This window comes from Hemitrygon akajei, chromosome 21, assembly GCF_048418815.1.
Source record: "Hemitrygon akajei chromosome 21, sHemAka1.3, whole genome shotgun sequence".
Classification (NCBI taxonomy): domain Eukaryota; kingdom Metazoa; phylum Chordata; class Chondrichthyes; order Myliobatiformes; family Dasyatidae; genus Hemitrygon; species Hemitrygon akajei.
The window spans coordinates 44854284-44865235 of NC_133144.1; positions in this window are offsets into that span (position 1 = coordinate 44854284).

A 10952-nucleotide genomic window follows, 5' to 3' on the forward strand; every position below is an offset into this window, starting at 1 on the left:
ACATTTCTCTCCAAAGATAGTGAATCTGTGGAATTCTCTACCTCCAAGGGTGGATGTATTTAAGATGCAGATGGGAAAATGCTCGGAAGATTGAGGAATTGAAGGTAAGAGGGAACTTCCACAGAAGAGGATTAAGGCCAGTATAGATCAGCCATAATGAATGGCGGGGCAGACTTGAGAGAAGGGGTGGGGTGGTGGTGAGTGGCCTGCCTACTCCTATTCTTATTTTCATATGTACTTGTCTGCGTTTCACAGAGACCATCTTCATGCACCTGGATGTCATTTTCACTGGATCCATCGGATGGTGGGCCCTGAACTTCTATTTTGGTGGATTATAATTCCAGTAACCTGACCACAAAGTTGTTCACAGTCCTGGCTGTAGATGCTGGAATGTCTTTGAGCAGAGAGCGGAAGAGTGATCAGCCGGAGAGTGAGGGTGAATTCCACAAAGAGAGGGATTGTTCTTGTATTTTGGGTGCAATCACCATCGTGCTTTCTCCAACTCTCAGTCCTTCCAGTTGTGTGCTGAGCTGGCGATTCTTCCAACAGACCGAACCAGAGTAATGTGGCAACCGGTCATTGGCCAGCAACTGGCAGCTTCCCTTCTGGCCTGGGAGCAAAGTGAAGCAGGGATAAAATTCCTCCTGCAGGGGACAAAATTGGATAAATCATGAAGGGAACTGAGAGCGAGTCACAAAGCCCACATTCTATTTTTGTTACAAAACTGCTTTTTTTTTTTTACAAATTCAAACCTCTAAATGAACATACAATCATATCACAAAAGACCAGACAAATCATAACTAATATATATTAAACTAACACATTTCCATCCTCATCTAGGATGACATTTAACCCCCACGGTGTCCAATGGTTCTGAAACACTCCCACATTACCTGTGAATGCCACCAGTTCTTTTTCGACAGCTACCCAAGCACATACATACCCCCGAACATTACCATACTGACAGCCTGGTTAGAGCCCTCTGCTGCCCATCTCCAGGATCCATGGATAACTATCTTAGCCTGCCCCAGGAGGAGGTTAACTAGGACATCCTCCTCTCCCTGCCCCCTTACTTACTGGATACCCTGGGTGGGTCATAAAGCACACAAGGATTATTCATGGGGCAACTGCAATGAATACCATGAGGGGCTGTAGACATATCACTGGGTATGTGGAGCAGCTAAGAACTGACAGTATGACAGTACCTCATATGAGAATGTCTAGCATTACACCATAGGTATGTGGCAGTGCACCACTGTGTGGAAACACACCATCTGACATATAGTGAAACAGTGGACAAGGTGTGAATGTACGCTGCTGACAATGCAGAGTGTGAGAGTGAACAGGGGACAGAGTCCAGTGTGAGAGTGGACCATGCGTAAGTGGTTTGAAAAGATGTTTATTCAGTGATTACAGCATCACATTACTACAATATTACAGTATTCCACTATTCACAATATGTACAGTTTCAACATAAGATTATCATTTCTATTCAGAATGCACTCAAGCCCCTGAAAATTCCCCATTGAACCCCTGGAAACTGCATGCTCCATTTGCAGAGACGTAGAGGCACCAGACGTAACCCCGGAAGAGGAGCAGGCAGTGGGCTCTGGCTGAACCTTCTACTACCCGTCTCCTGGACTCCTGAATGGTACCTTGGCCAGGCCCAGGAGCAAACCCACCCCCATCCCTCTCCACACATACTTGAGTATCTGAAGGGGTTGCTCCTCAGGTTTTGGATGCCCTTCGGCCCATGCTTCTGATGTTCGGTCAACAGAGGTCACAACCTCTAACACTCCATGTATATGCTGTCTCTTCCCAGCCACAGAAATGACAGGCAGCTGGAAGCATTGCACATAGGTATAGTGTGACAGAGCAAACCATGTCAGTATGTGAGTGTGAAAGGGCACCGTGTGATGTCTCGTCATTTGACTGTGGAACATGTGACATCATTCACTCAACATACACCACAGCAACATGCAACAGTGCAAGGAATGCATCTGATGTGACTAACATTGTGTGAGCTTTGCAAAAAGGGTTTATTTATGCACTTACAATATGTATATTTCCACCTGAATATATATGAAATTCAAATTCAAATGAGAACATAACCATCCTTGTGACTGCAACTTTCAACAATAATTTATTTTATAAAGTTGGTTTATTCAATGATTACAGAATTACAGTTTTACAGGACTTCATGTTACATAGTTTATGTTTTCAAATTATAATATGGTCATCATTGTCCAAACCAGACTTGAGCCCCTGAGGTGCCCTCTGGGCCCAGAAATCCTCCATTGTACCTGTGGATACATTGCCCTTCTTCTCCAGGGACACACAGGCATGGAGGTAACCCCAGAAGAAGGGCAGGCAGTCAGCTTGAGCAGAACCCTCGACTGTCTGCTGTCTGGACCCATGGATGGCCACCTTGGCCAGGCCCAAGGGCAAACTGAGCAGGAGATGAAATACCTGCCGATTCACCCCCTCCCCCTTCACAGCGTTAAACATCCCTGTGACTCCACAGCTTTTGACAGTGACTGTGCACTTGGACAAATGTTAGTGCGCAACGGTGCACCGTGTAAAAGGATGTAACTTTTGGTAGAGTAGAGTGTAGCAGCGTGCCTCAGTGAAGCATGTGGGAGCACAAGAGTGCATCGTGTGGCTGCTGGAGAGCGCAGACGTGCTTGACAATGACATCACTGCAATGTGATTCTGTGACATGTGACAGTGTGATGTGCATCGGTGTTAGGGATGGTGGTGTAATATGACAATGCAACATGACAGCACAGCTTGTAACAGTGACAACACCCATGACTGAGTAATGGGGCAACAACCTCTCTCATCAACAAGGCATTATTGCCCACAGAATTGCTGCTCACTGGATTTTTAACATTTTTGTACCATTATCTGTAAACTATAAAGACTGCTGTCCCTGAAAATTTCAGGAGATCAGCAGTTTCTGAGATACTCAAACCACCCCATCTGGCACCAATAATCATTCCATGGTCAAAGTCACTTAGATCACATTTCTTCTCCATTCTGATGTTTAGTCTGGACAAAAACTGAATCTTTTGACCATATCTGCATGCTTTTATGCATTGAGTTGCTGCTACATGATTGGCCGATTGAGATGTTCTCATTAACGAGCAGGTGTATCTAATTTGCCACTGACAGCAATGAACATATGACAGAGCAACATCTGACAGCATAATATTAGAACAACACACAAAATGCTGGAAGAATTTTGCAGGTCAGGCAGAATCTATGGTAGAGGGGAGGAGTGGGGATTAAACTGTCAAAGTTTGGGGCTAACTGTCTTCATCAGGACTCGTGTGACAGAGTAAGGCATTCAATAACACAATTGGTAGTGTGTTTGATAGTCCATAGGAAAATATACACAGCAAAATGCAACACAGCAGAAACTAAGTCAGTGGAATGCGTGACCATGTGACCACACCGTGGTCATACATGGAGTAAGTGACCTGCGAATGGGCACCGTGGCCAGGCCCAGGATCAGACCAAAGAGGAAGCGCTGTGACCAATTTGCCCTCCCCCCCTACACTGAATATGGAGCCCAAAGATAAAGAACATGAGCCTGAGGTGCAACCAGAACTTGAGGAGCAGCCTCTTCAAATGCAAAGCAGGGGCTGAAACCTCTCACATTGCATGTAAACATGGAACATGTAGTCCTCCAGGCTATGGAAATCACAGTTCATGAGCCAGCTAAACCTCCATTTCATGGCATTGCTCTGTGTTACGATGTCAACTGCAAGTCCCCAATGTACAGGGGGAGGACAACCAATAGTGGAGACCACTTACTGCTGGATGACAGAGCTGTCAGATGAGAATAAGGATGTGGAAAGTATACAGGAGCAGTCTGTGCAGGAAATGCCTTTGCCTGGTACAGCATGGAGTGCATTTCTGAGGGACTGTTCATGTTTGAGGTTTCTTTGAGGAATACAGCATCGAAACAGGCCCTTCAGCCCAGCTCTTCCATGCTGACCGAGATGCCTGTCTACGTTTATCCCATTTGCCTATATCTGGTCTAAGAAAACAAAACAAAGAAACATAGAAAACCTACAGCACAATACAGGCCCTTCAGCCCACAAAGTTGTGCCGAACATGTCCCTACCTTAGAAATTACTAGGCTTACCCATAACCCTCTATTTTTCTAAGCTCCATGTACCTATCCAAGACCCTATCGTATCCACCTCCACCACCGTCACCGGCAGCCCAATTCATGCACTCACCACTCTCTGAGTAAAAAACTTACCCCTGACATCTCCTCTATACCTACTTGGATCCCATGCCTCCTTACTTTCTCAATAAGCCTTGCATGGGGTACCCTATCAAATGCCTTGCTGAAATCCATATACACTACATCTACTGCTCCTCCTTCATCAATGTGTTTAGTCACATCGTCAAAAAGTTCAATCATGCTTGTAAGGCACGACCTGCCCTTGACAAAGACATGCTGACTATTCCTAATCATATTATACCTCTCCAAACATTCATAAATCCAGCCTCTCAGGATCTTCTCCATCAACTTACCAATCACTGAAGTAAGACTCACTGGTCTATAATTTCCTGGGCTATCTCTACTCCCTTTCTTGAACAAAGGAGCAACATCCGCAACCCTCCAATCTTCTGGAACCTCTCCCGTCTATTTCTGTCTAAAACCTCCCTACCCATGTATTTTTTAAATGCTGTAATTGTACATGCTGCTATCATCTCCACTGGCAGCTCGTTCCACACACTCACCATCCTTTGTATGAAAAACTTGCCCTCAGACTCCCTTTATATTTTTCTACTCTCACCTTAAACTCCCTTTATACTCCCCTACCCTGGGAAAAAATATTGTGACTATCTACCCTATCTATGTCCCAGCCTATACAATCATTCCTTATAACTCAAGCCTTCCAAGTCCATGGAATGTCCTTGTGAATCTTTTCTGCACTCTCTGGTTTAATCACTTCCTTTTTACGGTATGTTGAGAACTGTGCATAATACTCCAAGTGTGGCCTGACTAACTACAGTTGTATGTTTTCTCAACTCCGAAATTCAGTGACTCTGCCAATGATAGTAAGTATACCATACTTTGTTCTTACCACTCCATCTGCCTGTGTTATTACTTTCAGGGAACTGTGTTCTTGTACTCCGAGGTCTCACTGTTCAATAATACTCTGCAGAATGCTGCAATTCACTATGTGTCCTGGCCTGGTTTAACTTTCCAAATTGCATCACTTTGTACATAACTGTGTTGAATTCCATCCGCCATTCCCTAGCCCACTTTCACAGTAGGTTTAATTCCTGCTGTAACTTTAGATAACCTTCTTCATTGTCCAATATACCATCAATTTTGGCATTATTTGAAAATTTATTAATCATACTATTCATATCTGCCTCCAAATTATTCCAATCCGAAAACAACCCTCCACTGCAACCCTTTGCCTCCTACCACCAAGCCAATTTATTTATTTAGAGAAACGAATAGTCAATGTTTCGGGCCGAGACCCTTCATCAGGACTGAAGAAGGAGGGGGCAGGGGCCCTATAAAGAAGGTGGGGGGAGGGTGGGAAATCTTCTTTATAGGGCCCCTGCCCCCTCCTTCTTCAGTCCTGATGAAGGGTCTTGGCCCGAAATGTTGACTGTTCGTTTCCACGGATGCTGCCCAACCTGCTGAGTTCCTCCAGCGTGTTGTACGTGTTGCTTTGACCACAGCATCTGCAGTGTTTATTTAGAGATATAGGCCCTTCTGGCCCTTTGAGCCACATCACCCCCCAACCCTCAATTTAACCCTAGCCTAATCATGGGGCAATTTACAATAACCAATTAACCTACTAAATGGTATGTTTTTGGACTGTGGGAGAAAACCGGAGAACCCAGAGAAAACTCACGCATTCCAGAGGGAGGACATATGGTCTCCTTACAGACGACATTGGAATCAAACTCTGAACTCTGACACCCCAAGCTGTAATACTCTGACACACTAACCACTACGCTACCATGGCCCCTAATTGCTATCCAATTTGTTACCTCACCATGGATTCTATGTGATCTTACCTTTGGGACCACCCTACCATAAAGTTCATGCAGACAACGTCCACTGTCTTATTCATGTCGGTCCTCTTGATAATCTCCTCAAAAAACTCAATCAATTTTGTAAGACATGACCTTCCATAAACAAAGTCATGCTGTCCATACCCCTAATCAGTCCTTGACAATCCAAAAGCAAATAAATCCCTGAGAAATTTCATAAAATATGTCAGTGATAATAAACCTGATTCTGATTCTGACTCAGAACGGATGTAAGACTCAGTGATCTGTAGTTCCTTGGCCTGTCCTTGTAGCCCTTCTTGGGACCAGTTCCAAAGGAATATTTTGCAACCTGGCTCTGATGAGAAATTCTGGCAAAGTGAGGATCAACCCAATTGGGATCACCTCACATCCAAAGTGACAGAACCATCACAGACTTCAACCACAAGCCCATGAGACATGCAGGTCACTCCTCTACTGTCCAGTCCATCCCTTTGTCCAGACAGAGCGCCTCACACTGCTGGCAGGAGAGAATGACTGGAGCCCTGAGGAGCTCAATAGGCAGCTCATCCTACCACATGACATTGTCTCTCCAGAGCTGGTGGAGGGCACTGTTCAGTTCAATAAATGTCAGTGGAGAGTCAACATGATCCTCCAGCTGACTTATGGTAAATCCTCCCACAAAATTCTGCTCATGTTCTCACTGGATCCTGAGGGAACAGAGCTCTATCTAAGTAGTGGGCTGAGTCATCCGTTCCCACCGTATCCTTCGAGGGACCACTTGCCGGTGCAAACTTAGTGCAAAGTGCAGTGTGCGAGAGCACATAGTTCACAGTGTTATACACTTAGCAGTGCAGCTTACATCATTGACAACACGTGCAACAGTGAAATACAGTATGTGACACTGCACCATGGAAAAAACAGATTGTTACATATGTGTGGAGCAAGAACGACAATGGAGCGGTAGGATTAAACATTTTTACTGAGTCATGTTAGCCACAATACATGCTGGGAGCAATAAATCGGGCCTGCCAAGATGAAAATGCATGCACTTGAAAACTCAAAAAACTTGAAAAGAGAGGCTTTCCCACACGTAAGAGGCCCAATCGATTCACCAAACAGTCAATTGGCAGGCACACGCATGCACACTTACCATGTTTATGCAGTTGATCCGATACGGTTCACTGGTAGCATAACATGCAATAGCACGATGGTTTACAGTACCTGAAGTAGAGCGACAGCAATACCATTGACGGTACAAGTGAGTGTACCATGTGACACATGGCAATGCAAGATTGAGATGGTGCAATGTGCAGCAGAACAACACAAGATGTTCTCTGACAGTGCAAGGTGAGACAGAAAAACATGTGACAATGCAACTTGTTACCGTGTTACAGTGAGCCTGTGTGACGGTGTGAGAACGCTAGGCATGACAAGAGCAACATACAGCAGCACAACATGAAAGAATGCATGGCGGAAGAATGTGTGGCAGTGTGACATAAGATAGTATGTTGGTGTCATGTGGCAGGGCATCAAAAATATTCTGAGGGACAGGATTAACAAAGGCAGGGATGAATCAGAAATTCAGTGACTTGGAAATTCTCTTGCATCCATCATCTGACTTGTGCTTTTCTGCAGAATTGCTTGGCATGTTCTTTTGTCTTCATGGTGTAGTTCTTGCCAGGATACTGACTCACCAGCAGTTGGACCTTCCAGATACAGGTGTATTTTTACTACAATCGATTGAAGCACTTTGACTACACGTGGTGATCTCCATTTAACTGATTATGTGACTTCTAAAACCAAGTGGCTGCACCAGTGGTGATTTGGTGCGTCCTATTAAAAGGGGGGAGGGCAGTGAATACTTAGACAATCAATTACTTTGTTTTATATTTGGAATTAATTTAGATCACTTTGTTGAGATTTGTTCTCACTTCAACACAAAGGAGTCCTTTTCAGTGTCAAAAAAGCCAAATTAAATCCACTGTGAAGTGTTGTAAAGCAATAAAACATGAAAACTTCCAAAGCGGGTGTAAATACTTGTTACAGGCACTCTGCATTTTGCATACTATGCACTTGCCTGACTTGCATGTTAACTTTGAGCAATTTGTTATGATGTCTCTCACCAATTACAACACATTCCAAGTAGATACCCTCACATTTTCCTGCAGTCTTTTCCATCATTCATTTGCTCTCCCATTCACTTGTCTATATCCCCTTGACATCTTTCAGCATCCTTTTAACAATCCACAGCATCACCTAGCTCAGTATCAGCTGTCTCAGATATAGAACACTTGATGCTTTCATCCAGATCATTGATATAGAGTGTGAGCAGCTGAATGACACCCTACCCAACTATGCCCAATCTCACTTCAGCCACACCCTGAGCAAATTACACCCATTCCATTCAAATTGTACATTTCTCAATCTACACCTTACATCCTGTCCAAGTTATACTATTCCATTGAAACTCCACACTTCCCAATCTACATCCTATCACACTTGAACTACACCCCACCCAAACTATACCTTGCTCAACTTGAAAGAGACCCTGCCCAGAACAACATCCTCCACCACTTGAACTGCACCTTGTCAAACTCACTCGACTCCCCCGTTTACAACATTCCCAATGACACTCATCCAAGTTAAATTCCACTTAATTTAAAATCTATTTGGCTTGTATCTCTCTTGAATTATTTAAGGGGATTCTGTGAGGGAACTTCTTCACTCAGAGGATGGTCAAAATGTGGAACAAACTGCCAGAAGAATTGGTGGATGCAGGTTCGATTTCAACATCTAAGAGATGTTTCAACATGGATGTGAGGGGTATAGAAGTCTATGGATGGGACTAGGCAGTATAACAGTTTGCCACTGACTAGATGGACCTAAGGCCTGTTTTTGTGTTGTAATGCTCTATTTTAAGGCTCTTGATTTCCAGCATACACAATTTCCTGATGAATGGTCACAGCCTGAAAGGGCGACTCTTTATTCATTTCCCTAACCTTTCCCTAAGATTGCAAGATTTCCAAGATTTCCAAGTTCACACTGATAAGACTGTAGTGCAAGAATTACCATAATATTATACAGTAATGGGTGCACATTCATACCAGCCAGATAAGAAGTGATGGTAGTATTGCACAGGGTGTGGTAAACAGAGCTTAAATGGAGCTCTGGTAAACAGAGGTTAATAACAGTCTAACAGGAGGGGGTCATCAAATCCCCGACTATAGGTTGACTCATACTAGAGCCTAATGGCCAAGGTTAAGAATGAATTTTGGAGCAGTGCAGGTGTCTTAGTCTATTCCTAAAAGTGCTCCTCTGGTCAGCTAAGGAGGCATGCAGAGGATGAGAAATGTTGTCCAGAATTGCCAGGATTTTCCCGAGGGTCCTTTGTTCTACCACAGCCTCTAGTGTGTCCAGTTTGACTCCGATAACAGAACTAGCCTTCTAATTAGTTTATTGAGCCTGTTGGCATCACCTATGTTGATGCCATTGCCCCAACGCACCACTACATAGAAGACTGTACTGGCAACAACAGACTGGTAGAACATGTGAAGGAGATGCCTACATACTCCACAGGATCTCAGTCTCCTCAGGAAGTGGAGATGACTCTGGCCCTTCTTGTATACAGCCTTTGTGTTAGTGCTCCACTCAAGTCTGTTATCCAGGTGCACCCCCGGGTACTTATAGGTCCTCACCACATCCAGATAATATTCCTGTTGTACATTGAAAACAATGTAAAAACAATGAGGCTGTGTTCTGGTTTCTTCCCTCAAACCGAATATTTAGAGTTAATTGGTATAGGTGAGAAGTAGAATGTGACGAGAGTTGAGAGTCAGTGGAAATGTAAGGATAATATGTAGCAGAAAATTAATGGGAAATCTGATTGTTCTGAGAGCTGACAAACATTCAATGGGCCAAATGGCCTCCTCTTATTTCATGAGGAAATAAGTAATGATCCTGCAGATGTTGAAAATCTGAAACAGAAACTTCTGGAAACACTCCGACGCTCAGGCCGTATCTGCAATGCAAGAAACCGTGTTTCAAGTCAATGACATCTCATCAGAACACATATTCTCTGTACAGATGCTGTCTGAACACCAGAGTGTCTCCAGAATATTCTGTTTTTATTCCTAAAGACAGTGCGGCTAACCTGGTTAGAGGGAATTGCTCTAAATGCCAGGTAACCCAGTGAGAGCAAAAGAAATAGAAAATAGAGAAAGTTAGGTGCAGGTCTCAACACATATTCCAATTCTGACAGACACTGTGTAAATGAGAAACAGGAGGAGGCTGAGGATGAATCATTGTAAAGACTGGGAAGGAGCAGATCTGTGACGAGAGACCATTGAAACAAGGACAAGATGGTGGAGATCTTAAATGGATCTTTTGCATCTGTATTTATTCAGGTGAAGGACACCAAGCCTATGGAAGTGAGGCAAAGCAGCAGTGAAGCCATAGACCATATACAGATTACAGAGGAGGAGGTGTTTGATGTGATGAGGCAAATTAGGCTGGATAAATCTCCAGGGCCTGACAAAGTGTTCCCTTGGACCCTATGGGAGCTAGTGCAGAAGTTACAGAGATATTTAAAATGTCCTTAGCTATGAGTGGGGTGCTGGAGGATTGAAGATAGTTAAAGAACTGTTGTTTAAGAAAGGCTCTAAGAATAAGCTAGAAAATCATAGGCTGCTGAGCCTGACATCTGTAGTGGGTAAGTTATTGGAAGAGATATTCTGAAGGACCAGATATATAAGTATTTGGATAGACAGTGACTGATAGTCAACATGGCTTTGAGCTTGATAGGTCATGTCTAACCAATTTTATAGAGTTTGTTGAGGAAGCTACAGGGAAGTTGATGACAGCAAGTCAGTGGATATTGTTTGGCAAGGCCTTTTTACAAGATCCCACATGGGAGG